Source organism: Lagopus leucura, unplaced genomic scaffold, assembly GCF_019238085.1.
Source record: "Lagopus leucura isolate 7727_CA_CO unplaced genomic scaffold, USGS_WTPT01 Super-Scaffold_100002, whole genome shotgun sequence".
NCBI lineage: Eukaryota > Metazoa > Chordata > Aves > Galliformes > Phasianidae > Lagopus > Lagopus leucura.
Window position 1 is genome coordinate 34,466,943 of NW_024962263.1, and position 15,195 is coordinate 34,482,137.

Here is a 15,195-nt window from a genome sequence, read left to right on the forward strand (position 1 = left end):
AGAAAAAGAAAAAGAAAAAGAAAAAGAAAAAGAAAAAGAAAAAGAAATCATAAGAAAAAAAAAAAGCATTTTCTGTGTGGACAGTTATATCCCAGGCCACACATCTTGTTGGACAAACACTGCCACATTTTTTTAAATTTATGGCCTCTATGTTTGTCATTGGAGAGAAGTAAATATATTCAAGTAAACACAAAAGGGTTTATTCTTTGGAATTATTAAATGAACAATTTTTTTGGAGTATATAATTTATCAGATTGGTCTGGAAGATGACTGGAAGATTTATTTGACTGTTGAGACAAATGAAGGTTTCTCTACCAATGGAAAGTAGTACGGTGTCAAGTCATGGCTCTGGAAGCTCCCTGGGATGCAGAGATTGAGAAAGGCAAGTGCTAAACCTGGACCATAGGAATTGTGCCAACAATAATTTCTGGTGGGATCTTTCCTGTGTGATTCTGGACCTCCTTCATGGCAGGCATCATCTTGTCTGCACAAGACCTGAAAAGGAGCCCCAGCCTTACATACCTCAGGGCATGTAAAGGACAAATCTGGTTGTGGAGGTTCAGGTGCTCACTGGGTCAAGGTAGGGCATGCTGTGCCACCTGGCTGCGTACAGTCAGAGAAGAACAGTTCAAACACAGTTGACCCAGCATTGTGGGCCAAAATGCTGAAGGAGGCTCTCAGAGGGCCGTAGTGAGGTAGCATCCTTGCAGTTTACATGCAGCTTACAGACCCTTGTTTGCCCAGCTCCAAAAATGTGAGATGCTCACATCCTCTCCACAACTGAATTCAATAAAGGTATATATAATATATATCTGCACATATAAAGTTATAAAGTGGTATATGTAGCTTGGGTACTACCCTCTACCGTGTGGTTACAAATTGCTCAGGCTGGTAGGCAGGGATTGACTGCCATCAGATGGGACTGTAAGTGTTGGGTATTGAAGTCCTCATGGAGGAGGCTGCATACCCTCAGAGCACACAAGGGATCAACGAAAGCAACGAAGGTTGCCTGGGCTGAAGCTTCAGTGCCATTTATTTTATGCTGTGGCCACATGTCCCTTGGACAGGACCTGACCTTGACAGTGAAGCACGGTCTTGGCGGTATCAAGTGGACATGATAAACACTGAATTCAGCCAATTCAAATGAAAGTGAATTCATGCAAGGAATAATATCACCTTCTGAATGAAGCTCATTGTTTTGCTCTTAAAATACATACCAAAATTTTCTTTTGGCTGATGACACAGAATGCTGCAGAAAAGAGCGATTGGTTCACCTCTGCTTGCAGTATAATAGCCCTCTTTCATATCTTTCTTAAATACACAACTGGAGAAACATTATATGTTAATACTTCAGCTAACAATAGCTATTCTACACGGATATGCCTGATATCTACATAACTTCCCCAAGTGGGGGTGGGAAGCTGTCTCTAGCTTCAGCAGGGTTTGAAGATTTGTGTGATACAATAGGTGCATGTAGCTGGAAAAAACAGAGGTGAAGTGTACAAGGAATTAAAAAAAAAAGAAAAAAAAAAAAGAAAAAAAAGAAAAACAACTTTTCTGTCAGTATCATATAGGCCAAAGGATTGCTTGTAGATAATCATGGATTAATTGTGAATGTAAAGAAAGAGACACTTTTTTTTATCAAAGCTGTTGCCTCAGGGCAAACTCCAGTGCCATGAAAGCCGAAATGTTTTCTTTTATCACAGTTCCTTTTCTGGCACCTGAAATTATTTCTTTCATGTCTGATAGTGAGGAACGAGGCAGCATAGCTCCCCAGAGATGAACGATTGTTACCATGGTCTCATAACATATTGGCAGCCGATGTGGCATCCATGTATACCTGTCACTCAAATAGGGCTAAATGCAGATGTGGCATGAAAGCCTGAGCTCAGCCACTTAGAAGCCTCCCCCCATGCACATACACACCCCAAAACACGCACATGGCCTCCTCAGCCCCCCTTCTCTCCCCAGTATGTGGCTGTTTTTCAGCCTACACATATGTGAGTGCACTCAGACGTTATCAGGCCTGTTTAATGCAATGAACCTGCATTAGCATTTCTGCAGGGCAAACACAAATAAACAGAAATGTGCTGAAAAAAAAATGTTTCAAACAAATTCCTCTGCAAGTCAGGCAGAGAAAGAGAGGGAGTACAGCAGACAAATGAGCCAATTTCCCTTGTATGGAAGTGAACTAAGACCTTTTTAATGAAGACTCCAAGGCCAGAGAGGGGAGGAAGGTCTGCATGGATGCTTATTCACTTCTTGATTTTCTTCAGGCTTTGGGCAAGTCATGCCAATATTGTCAAATGAGGCAAGGTGATAAAAGTATCAAAAGGCAAGCCAGTGCAATTTTATTTTAATCCTAGGAGCGGCAATTCGGGGGTAAATTTGAACCCAAGTTTCATGCCCAGCATACGTGCCAACAAGGGGGACATACAAAATGAAATGCTGACTCTTCCTCCTTCTCTTTTTCTCTCTTTCTAAAGCAAATTGCCAATTTAGCTCCTGGGCTAAAGTAAATTGTGCACTGCTACTTTTTTTTTTTTTTTTTTTTTTTTTAAGGGAAATATCACAAGGAACCCAAATGCGTTCATCTTAGAATTGTAAATCCATTGCTTTATTGAACCATTTGTCCATTCTTATAAGCTGATTTATAATAACTGTAATGTGATTCATCATGTCATCTTGTAAATAAATGTGACACTTCATTAAACACAGTAATCAAATTTAAGCAGTCCCACTTTCATGTTAACAACTGAGACCTTTACAGTTCTATTTCTCTGAAGATACTCCTACTCTAATGAAAGCAGCATCAAGAAAGAAAAAAATCTAGCAAATTTAGATTTCTTAGAGCAGTGATGAAGAAATAAATATACTTCTAGTAAGTAGCTAGTAATTAAATTAGTAATGGCCTAAAATTTATTGCAGTGATGGTTTTACAAGATACTCCTATCAAGGTATTTTATGTTAATAAGGAATGGGCAGTTTGAACATCTTGGAAAATCTGTTGTAGGACTAACAAAACCCTTTTAGAGCCTGAATTCAGAAAGAAATTTTTCAAGCTATTTTTGTGTTTGCCATCTGGAATGACATTGCAAGCTGGCAAACACAGGAATAATGTGAGATATTTCCATCACATAGAGTTAGTTACAGATTCATCAGGGAATGTAAGCATCTGAACATCAGTCAGATACCATAATTATCCCAACTTTGACCTGTTTTGAGGGATCAAGAAGACCTTGTATTAAAATTAACGTTTGCCTTCTTTTTCAGGAAATGTTTATCTCCATCTCCTGAGGGATAGGCATTCAAATCGAGGAAAATTCAAAGAAGTATGAATAGGAAAGTAAGCACAGAAGACATTTTTTTTTTCTGACTTTATTTGGAGTGATTTAACATTTTCACAACAGCAGTTCCATGTTGGGAGCTCGATTTGCAGGTGGAGCAAATCACTGTGAATAACCTTGGCTGGGGATTTGGCCTACAGTCTTTAATTATGCCCTCTATTGATCAGCTGTAAGCAAAACCTTATTTCCATGGCCCTCAGACTGATACTATTCTAGAAATGACATGGAATGCAAGATCAGACCATTCAGGGATTCAAACCAGGAATTTGAGAGATGAAACATCAACCAAGGTGGCTATTCTAATTAGCATTATTAGCAGTTTGGTGCAGTGCAGAGCAGAATGTCTGTTTCCTATTCACAACTCACAACTCTGTTCATTGTTTTACTCCTAGTTAGGTGGAAGTAATCATCACACTAAGAAACTGAAATACGTTCCAGTTGCAGACTAGAATATCAAATGCGACAGCCGTTTCTGAAGTTTATGCTCATGCATATCTTGACCGCCGTAGTCTGATTCAGTTTTTTAAACAAAATTGGAGTATGCTAAAATTGAAGACAGCTAAAGATAGCATTTTAAGCAGATTGAAAAATAGCAGTGGGGACTGCATGAAAGACAGCCCTCAGAAACAGGAGAGGTGTTGAAAGGTAGAAAAGACTGAGCTCCAAAATGGAAAAGCCCTAAGTATACAGGCATGATAGTAGAAAGTGCCAAGGAAATTCAACTCCAGTAGAAACGTGGGAAGATCTATCACTGTTAGAGTGTGCCCAACACTTTCAAAGATTCGTTTGTTAAACATCTAGCTTCGTATTTCTAGCGGGAGAATGGAAAAGATTTCTGGATTGAAAGTGAGAGGCTGACAAGGGCTAGAAAAGCTGAAACTATCTGCAACAAGAGAAACAGAACATGGGCAGAATGACGAAATAGCAAAACATGAGAAAAAGAAATCAAGAAGGTTGTTTCATGTCTGTTTTGTGCAGAACAGGTTGCTAAAACATTGAAACAAAGAGAATATTATTGAAAAATTTAACCTGAAAGAAGTGAAATTACCTTTTCTGGGGACATAAAGCTGTCTCTGAATCCTGCCAGTTATAGTTCAGAAATAAAGAGAGGATCAAGAGGAGTTTGGAATTCACCTGTTGTAATGCATGGATCTGTGGAAAAAAAAAAAGAAGTTCTGCTATGGAGAATAAACAGTATTATTAAATAGCCCACATCTAGGAACATAAGCACTCCTAGGGAAAAATGTGGAGTGTAAATGACTAAAGGAAAAGGCTGATGTCATTTTAATGAAATCATTAATAAACTCAAATTTTTAAAAAGACTTTGCAACATTGGGATTGCATCTGAGAACTGTTCTCACTTGCATTGTACCACCTTGATATACAGCACTGAGAAGAATGGAAATATGATCCTAAACAATTCCAGTTGTAGTGTTTCTAAGCACTGTGGAGTGATGACCTTGTAACTGTGTTGTTTTGAAAAGATGATTTAAAGATGACTTTCATCAACCAAGCAAACAGACTCAAATATAACAGCCTAGAAAATCACACACTTAGACTGGGCACATCCTCAAGCTTCATTTCTGCCTGAGATGAGGGATTTCACAGATTCACGTAGTCATCTCAGTGGAAAGGTCATCCACTGAGATCATTTAGTCCACCTCTCCTGTTCAAGCAGGGAAAATGGGCAGGTTGCCCATGACTGTGTCCAGTATTTTTTAACATCTTCAAGGATGGAGTCTCCACAGCCTTTCTCATTGAGTTCTTCCAAATTTTTGCCATCTTTGCAGTAAAAAACTGTTTCATGCATTCAGATCAATTTGTATCCATTGCCTCTTGTCCTGTCAGTAGGCACTACTGAAAGAAGTATGGCTCCCTCCTCATTTCTTTTCATCAGGTATTTATGCACATTGATAAGTCCCCTCCTTACCCTTCTCCAAGCTAAAGAATCCCAGTTCCATCTTCTGTTGCTTCAGTCACTTAATCAAATTAGTTGTCCTTCACTGGACTCTATTCTATGCAACCATGTCTCTCTTCTACTGTGAAGACCAGAACTGGATAAAGCACTTCAAATATGGTCTCTCCAGAGCTGAGTAGAATGGAAGGGTCACTTCCCTTGACCTGCTGACAACACTTCAAATGATCTTATGCTACAGGCTGTGTTCTGCTCAGTCTTGGGAATGCCCAGGTTCTGTTCTCCAGGCACCTAAGTACCTCCAATTTTAGAAAATCTAGTGCATAGCAACCTAATGGAACGATTTGATGGTAATTGAAACTCAGACGTCCTTGGGATCCATCCACCTTAATTTACATATCCCTAGTTCTCTTACTTTCATCTGTCCATTCAGTTTAATAATTTCTTCCTCGTGATCATGCAAACTTCATCTGATCACTTTTCAGCACACTTTTTATGGTTAGCAGTACTGTGAAATTCACATGCTTGTACAAAATACACACCACTTCAAAGTATGGGATTAAATAAAGTGAATGAAATTTCAGATAGAGAATGATGAAACTAAGGATTTATTGAATAGTAGAGCTAGAAATAAAAGGCTGGGGAAGCAGAAATTCAATATAGAACACAGAAAAAAACAGAGAGGAAACTGAGGAAAAGTAAGAAGGGGAGAGAAAAATACTAAGATGTTTCTTCTTACATTATTTGGCTTCACAGAGATTTCTGAAAGCCTTAAGAGATCTTCTGTAGTCAACATATTATCTGACAAACAGAAGAAAATGAGCTAATGAAGCTGAGATAGACAAGATGAAACTTCAAAGACTGTGAGGACTGTTTGGAGCAAAAGTTAATATTTTGTGATCAGAAAGGATGACATGGGTATTAGCTAGGAATTCAACACATTTAAAACTGCAGACGCTACAGTGATGTGAGTGGAATTTTCTAGCTACATTATGATATGAAGGAAAATTAAATTGACAACATATAATATTTTAAACTAAAGATATGATTATAACATTTAAGCTTTTGTGGGCTCCGTGTGAATTTCTCATGTAACTGGTTCACTGGTACATTTCTTGTGTAACTGGTGATAGGACTAGAGGGAATGGCTTCTGCACCAGGGGAGATTCAGACTGGACATTAGGAAAAACTACTTCTCTGAAAGAGTGGTCAGGCACTGGAATGGGATGCCCAAGGAGGTGGGGGAGTCACTGACCTTGGAGGTGTTTAAGGAACTTTTGGGCATTGTGTTGAGGGATTTAGTGAGAGCTGTTGGTGATTGGTGGTTGGACTGGGTGATCTCATGGGTCTTTTCCAACCTGGATGATTGATCTGGATTCTATGATTCTGTGATAATATTTTAAAATGATGTTTGCAAAAGAAGGAAAAGGGAAAGTCTCCCTGTAAAGTACAGCGTGATTCTGAAAAGTGCTTAATTATATCAATGTTCTTGAATAAATGCCTCCCCACCTTGCAACTAATCTGATGTTCCAGAGACTTTCTATTTTTACAGAAAATCATCAAGCTTGTGGACCTTACTATGAGGTGCTACCTGTATTAGCAGTTTTTATGCTATGTAGTCACTCTAGTTTTGTAGGACAAGGTAATACACATTATGCCCAGAAGAGTAAAGCAGCTGAAGACAACTGAATCCATCAGACAAGATATTGTTATGCAAAATATTTATGAGTGCCCAGTACCCCTCAGTACACTATCCTGGTAGCAGCAAAAAGGTGATGTTGCCCTTTCTGCAACAAATAATTTCCATTTTCACTTTATAACAAATTTCTAGCCAGCTGGCATGAAGAGACAAGGAAATTGAAACACTTCATATTGACCTGTAAAAATAAAGGCATATCTATATACTCTCTATTCCCGAGGGAAGGTCCATATAGAACCTAATGCAGTGCTTCTACATGGCTTCCATTGGCTTGCAAATAATTTTCCTTCACTCCATGACTGGCCTCTCCAATAATGTCAGCCAAATTCAACAAATAGTAAAAGCTGGTCAGACGGTAACACTCCTGTTAGAAGAACAAATTAGAAAACCTCCTTATTCAAAGGAAATCTCTAAAATCAAAATAAAACAATAAAATACAATAAATAAAATAAAACAAGGAAATATTGTTTGATGTTAGGGGCTTGTTTGCTTAGTTTTAATGTTTTATTCACTTGTTTTTATGCAATCTAGTAGTCAAATCTATCACTCCACCTTTCATAGTTAACATAGTTAACATAGTTAACATAACAGCTCAACCAGTTTGGATATTATAACTTGGTCTCACTGCTTGTCCAGAAAAAAGGGCATGGGCATATAGAACTGCAGTGGCAAAATGATCCAAAAGATCCACATCTTCTCCTGTATTTACTTAAAAATTAAGATATATATATATATATATTTTTAGCTTTATTTATCTATTTATTTTCTTTTATGCCACATTTGAACCACATTTGCTTCTTCTGAACTTGTCTAGATGCTCATTAAACACAATTTCATGGCACAATTTCATGTCTGGACATTGAAGTGCAGAGAAATGTACTCTTTGGCTGACTAAATATACACGATGCTGTCAAGCATTGCTGCTTGGTGACATTAATATTACTATTATTTATTGTTTACATATTTAATGACCTTATTGATATTATGCACTGCAAGTACTACCAATTACAAGACAATAAACATAATTTATAAACATTTTATAGTGAAATAAATGATAAATCGTTAGTGGCAATACCTGAAACAGCTGCAGATTTTGTGTGTGCATGTCACACGTGATTTTAAATTGATATTATCATGATGTAGGTCTGTTTATCAAAACTTAGGCAGCATCAAGTGACCTACATAGAATCATTTTTGTCTTCATCAGAGAACTGATCAAAGCTATAATTACGGTGTGATTACCTTGTTTTTAACTCTAGTTAGCAAGAAAAGAGAGGAAAAAAAAAGAAAATGAAAAGTCTTTTGCAAATCAGATCTTTCAGGGTATGACAGCTCTGTTTTTTTTCTGTCTGTACATTATTTCTTCACCTAGCACTAAAGGAATTATAGGCATTTCCTAAGACACATTGTCATCTGACTATCCTTGGCTGTCAGGACATGGCATATTTTCCCAAATAGAAATATTTGCCCAAAATGTCCATATTTTGGAGGATTTAAACACTTCAGTTCCCTTTGATAATGGCACTGTATTACAGTTTTAGGAAATATTGAAGATGTTACTCAACTAAAGTCTGATGTAAAGAGAATTGGAAAGACTCTCAATCTCTATTTTTCTCAGCAAGGATCAAGGCAATTTGCAAAAGGAGCCTACACTCTGTGTGATTTTGGAAGTACACCATAGATGAGCTTTTCTAATTTTCATCTGTCTTCATCATTCCCAAAGCAAGAACCTTTCCTCTTGAAGCCCACTGGGAACCACATGAGGCACATGAGTAGTGCAATATGGCCCCATGTACTCCTCATGCTGCCATATCTGTGGCACCAAAACCCAGATGGGCTGCAAAGGCCACAGAAGGAGGGGAGAAGTCTTCCTGCTGCTGGCAGGACCAAGGCAACTGATTTAAAACTGTCTCAGAAATTTTTATAGAAGCAACAGATTTGTCTTCTTCACAGGTATATCCAAACCAGGCACTCCATCAGTGAACGCTGCTTTCATTTTCTCAACTACATGTAGTGATGGCTAGGCAAAATGATGCATTTCTGCGTAAAACCTGTGATTAACTCTTAGAAATTGGGAAATTGGACCATAAACACCGCACTTTTTAAGGAAGTTTCCTCTTCTAGAAATAGGGGAAACTCTTGACAAGACCTGATACATGTAAGTCATAAAGAAGAAACAACAATTCTGTCAGTCCTTTTATCATTATTATTACCATTCATCTCATACCCACTGGTGCTTGCACAGATCTGTATGCTAGTGTATTTAAACAGCAACAGTGGCAAGTGGGATACATGTCCAGATACCTGCACTCTGGGATTTTTTTAATAGTCTTTTTTTTCCTCCTTTCATAACAGCAAGGTGACTGGGACTCAGGATTCCTTTATGTGCAAAAGCTGCTCTGAAAATAATGTCTTCTATTTTATTACATTGGCCCATGACATCAGAAGGGGATGCTGGTTGTTTGTCAGTAGAAGTTGAACCTTCCTGCCAGTATCCTGTTATATGTTGTTGCCATGTGACAGTTGGCAGCAGAGGGGCAGTCTGACAAAATGGCATCAGACATGAAGTGCATATGAAGTGAAACTGAATTCTTACGTGTAGAAAAAATGGCACCCATTGATATTCACTGACACTTGCTGAACACTTACGGAGACCGAACAGTGGATGTGAGCACAGTGAAGCTGTGGGTGTTGCATTTCAGCAGCGAGCACATCTATGTGAGACAAGTCATGTTCTGGACAGCCATGCACAGCTGTCACACCACAAAATGAAGAGTGTCTCAATCAGCTCATCCATGTAAATCATCAGATCACGACCAAGGAACTGTGTATGGAGATGAATATTGGCTACAGTGCATTGAAAACAATGGTGGCAATGTAGGTACATTGCAAATTTTGTGGCAGGTGGGTCCCACGAATGCTCATGTGGGAACAGAAGAACACCATATGTAGGATTGTTAGGACCAAATGAACCAATACAAGGCTAAGGGTGACAGTTTCCTGGATCACATTGTTACCAGTGTCAAGACATGGTGCCACCACAAGCCAGAGTCAAAACAGTAGACCATGAAGTGGCAACATGTGAATTCCCCATCAAAGAAAAAGTTCAAGATGCACCCCTCAGTAGGTAAAGTGATGTGCCTTGTTTTTTGCAACAGGAAAAGGGTGATCCTTCTGAATTTTCTGGAATCTAGACACACCATCAATATCATGATGCTGGCTAAGCTGAAGACCCAAGCTTGCAGTCAGGCCAGATATGAAACCTCCCTCTTGCAACATGATAATTCCAAGTCCCATACCAGTTTGAAGACTGCAGAACACGTTGCCAATCTTGGCTGGACTGTATTACCACACCCATCACCTATTCTGGATTTGGGTCTTTCTGACTTCCACCTGTTCAAACCAATGAAAGATGGACTGCATGGTCAACATTTTCCTAGCAATGACACTTTCACAGCTCCTGTGAAGCAGTGGGTAATCTTGGATGGTGCAGATTTTTATGAGTGTGGCATGCAGACTCTTGTTCATTGCTGATGAAAATACAAAGCTAGTGGTAGTGACTGTGATGAAAAACAATGTTTTGTAGCTGAGAATTTACTCTATCAAATAGCATCATTGAGTTCTTTGTATCTGTTGTAGTTTTGGTGGAAATAAATAGGAGGCATTATTTTTGGAGTGACCTATGTACATAAAGAAAAGTCCTGTAACCACTGAAATCAGGGCCTGTAATGCAACCAAGGTATTACAATATATTTATATGGGGGGGGGGGGAGGGGGGGAGGGAAAGAATGAATGTAAGTAAGGAAAAAAGAGCAGAAGTCTTTTTGATATCAATACAAACATCTTTTTACACAGAATACTTTCTTGAATGTCAGTGCTAAGACTTTAAAAGTAGTAGGAAGTGAGAAAATTAAAGGAGAAAGCTGGAATAGAGGACCAGGAAATGAAAGAATAGAAGGAGAGCAGAAAAGGAGCAGAGAGAGGCAGTACATTGAAACTGAATGGGGCAAGTGCAAAATGAGAAATACAATACAGGCCTATTTATATGCTGGCATGAAAAATTCATTTTGGTGGATTTACAAGCAATTGTGTATCCAAAACTTTCCGCTATATTCTGACCTTAGGTAATTCAGCACCTGGTAAGTTCTGTTATATTCAGTCATATACATATAATTGCAAGAATGTTATTAGTAGAAAAATAAAAAGCAAAATGAGAAGGATTATCAGGGATATGTCAGCAAAAGTTTTACCTGGAATACTTTCTTTTAAATATATGAGGATGGCAATATTAAATGGCCATCTGAAAGGGAAAGGTTTTTTTTTGTTGTTGTTTTGTTTTGTTTTTTTTTCCTATCTGAATCAAATTTCTTGGAAAACACAAATCTGACCTTCCGTCCTCTCTGTTGAGAATTACTGACTTACCAAGATTTAGTCCATTGATATATGCTCTGAGTGGAACTGGATGTATCTGAACATAATTGTAATTATATGTAAATACTATAATTTTATTACCATGATGCTGTAGGTATTGATTACAGATAATTGTCTGAAGCCTATGGATATGGTTGCATAAAGAGCAAAGCTAGTAGCATCTGTTTGGTGTCATTTCTGGTCTTGCAGTTAGAATTTAGCTCACCACTACACTGAAAGGTAAATCAAAATATTTTGAAGTTTGCAGTCCTGAATCTTTGTGTACATTTGTGTTTCTGAACTTTGTAATGCAAAAAAAGAAATGTCAAAAGCTTCAAGGAAATGTTATTACACTTTCTAAGCAGTTCTCAGCTTCGCTTCCCAAATTAGCCAGATTATCCTGCCAATATGTGAGCAATATAGCATGTTATGCTGAGAGAATGAAAAATTTTAGAAATGTGCATACGTTATTCAAAATCTACAGAAAGTCATTTGTTCTGTCTTTAATCAGAAACAGGAAACAAGGCTGTGGAGTAAAAATATGTCTTTATTTATGATTTTACCACTGTATTCTAATTGCATTCAACACTGGTGGAAATGTGAAAATAGAAAAAAAACAACAACCTGAGGTGGAACCTTACCTTCTACTAGTTGTCTCCTGAGTCCATCAAGGTGAGTAAGGGAACAGAGTAAAGTCTTGACGCAGCCATGTGCAACTCCTACTAAGGTGACATTTCAGTGTTTCATCCCATCAGACTGGAGTCACTTACAATAGCCTATCCTGCCAAAGATGAATTTGTAGCAGGCCTACCACTACACTCAGGCAAAGTAAAAAATGTCCGAAAATTTAACAAGCATAGGTTCTGGACTTTGGTGAATGTAGGTATACTGAGGGGCCACTGATGAAAAGCAGCCTACATGTGTGATAAGCATTAACTCGTAAGGATAATGACAATCTATTTGTTAATGACAGTTTGTCATTTTGTTTTATCTACCACACCTGTCCTCTGCCTATCAAAACTGGTTACTTCTGCCATTTGCAATCTCTTGAAAGATTTAAACAGCCAGCAGAAAAGTGTTAAGGTTATATATCCCTTTTGTCATAAAAATGCCCTCTTCAGTATGATAGCAAGCATAGTAGCTAGCCCTGGTACCTGGAGGATGAATGCACAGCTGGTTGGAGAGCCTGAGCCTCTCTTCTTACATCTCTCACCTTATTTCACCTCAATTGTGCTGTAAAAAAGCCCACAAAGCCGACTCCAGGGTGGGAGTCACTCCTTCCTCCAAAAGCAGAGGATGCCTGGCACTGTCAAGAGGGCACCCACTCAACACACAATGCAGGACACAAGTGACTCTGGACAGACACTGCTGCCTCTGAAGCCTACCCCATGGCTTGGTGATTTTTGGAGAAAAATACACTGAAAGCCTTTTTTAATCTTACTTTTGCAGGTTAAGATAAACAATTTGTCCTCAGATTTGCTATGGGACAAATTTGCTTTTGCCTACACCACTGAATTGGTGTGCTCTTTGGGCTGGGTAAGTCCTAAGCTCCTAATCACCTCTTCTTCTACTGCTGAGAAGTGTCCAGAGCTGCTGGACTGGCCTTGTTCAGGGCTTTTGAGCGCTAGCACAAGCAAGTGTAATAATAGCATGATTACATTTGTCTTTCAAAGCCTGAAATGGCTGTTGCAGGTGGTGAAACCCTGAAAAAAATGTAAACTTCAAGTTTTTAAAAGCTCACCAACTTTTTAATGAGACTAGGAAATGGTAGAGCTGAAGTCCATTCCCTGGATGATGAGAGCAACATGGGTAGGAAATTGTACTAAGGCAGCCCACTCGCCTCGCAGCCTGCAGACTGGGCTCCTCCAGGATTCCCAGCATGGGGAAGAAGCCAGGAATGCCTCCTCTGGGAATGCAGCTAATTAGGATATCCCGAAATCCAATGTCAAAACCTGGCCGGAAGCCTTAAAGAGAAACCTCAAATGTAATAACTGGATTAGAGGAACAGCATAGCCACTGAGAATTGCTTCATGTGGGTTGCTTTTACATTTCAGGAGGGAAGGATTCCTGTGGGGTTTTCCTTTCTTTCTTTCTTTTTTCTTCTTCAGAAGATCTTAATGAATTTGTGAAGTTGTTCTTTTCTGTTTGGTTGCAGACTGAATGACATTGAATCAAGGAAACAGCCTTCAAATCTTCTCATTCACCTTTTTGTTTTTGTATACTGAACTCTGAAATATGCTGATAGAATGAAACAGAAATATAGTGTGTGTATCTTTCATGCTGCTTTTGTCACTGACAAGGTGGCAGAATGTAGAGTGGGTCATTTTATTGCCAAGTACACCTACATTCTAAATAATTAAAATCCAGCAAAAGCAAGGGGCTGCTCGTGTAGAAAAACTAAACATTTCTTACATGTGCAGTGAACTTCTCCTGCTAGCAAATTACAAGTTGTTTATAAACATTATTTCCTTGTTAAAATTTGCTTTGCTTATTTCTGTTGTAGGCAACACCTACTGATAGTATACTAACAGTCTGAGGTATTACATTCTAACAGATTATGCCTGCTTTTGCACAGTGCTTCCATACATTTAGCTTTAAGCCTCTGAGTTCTTTTGAAACCAATAGAGTTGGATATCTGCTTAAGATGAAGCACGTGCTTGACTGTGTGGCTGGTCTGTAGCAAGGACATGACAGTGTATCACTCAGAAGTTAGTCACATGCTTGGAGATACTCTCACTTCTCACAACATGAGAAAAGCAAAGGTTACACATAGGCAAATACCAGCTTAATATTTTACATCAGACATTTACATCAGCACTGGTCTTTCCCTTTAAAAAAATCTTATTAGAATCTTTTATCTAGATCTCTTTTTATGAGATGTTAATAGAGTCTTTGTAAAAGCATAGGTTAGTTAAAAACTTCTGTTAGATAGTGGTGTCATTACTGGTGGGCCCATGCTGCTCTTTTGGCATTCATCAGCTGGAGGCAAGTGGGCTGTCTCACAGGGAGTTGAGAACTTGCAGGTTATCACTTTGATTAGCTGCTGTAGGCAACTGGTGGCTACTGTAATTGCCTCCACAAGTCTAAAATGAATATACATTTCCTCTGACAAGGAAACAGTAGGAATATATGCCTAGTGGAAACTTTAAGTTCCTATAATGCCATGGAGATCAAATTAAAAAAAAAAAAAAAAGGAGAGAGAAAACCTGTTGCTGCAGTACTTCATTAATTAAACATCAATTTAAAAAATACTATGGCATTGACAGGTTTAGGACTGGCTGCTGATACTCTTTGGCAGGGACAAATTTTCAAGTGGGTTAATGTGTGAGTCCTACAAAAGATAAGAGTAATGCTGTAATTGGGAGGCCGCCTCTTTAAAATATTAGTTTAAATTACAGTGTACAAAGTCTGCCTAATGATTTAAGTATTTTTAAGTAGGTATGTTAAAGTAGCTCACTCATTAGCAGCCGTCTGTAGGCAGTACTCAGATCAGGCAAAGTGTGGACTGGGAGAGAAGGGAAAGAAGAGCAGAAACTTTTGCAGTGCATTAATAGCAGAGGTTTGGGAATGGCAGGAGAAAAGTGAGAAACTGAGAGCCAGCATTGCGGTCCACACCAAAATAGCCTCTGCACTCGCCTTTCCTCCCAGTTTTGATTTACATAAGCATCCTGCCTTGTTCCCTTGTGCTTATTTCTTTTCCTTCTTCAGAAAGCTCATTCTGAGTGTTTCTTTGGGAAATGTGCCAACCTCCAAGCCTTGGTGGTGGAAAAAGCGGAGGAGCTCAGCTCCTGGCAGCTCCAACTCCTCGAGAGACCGTGGGGATG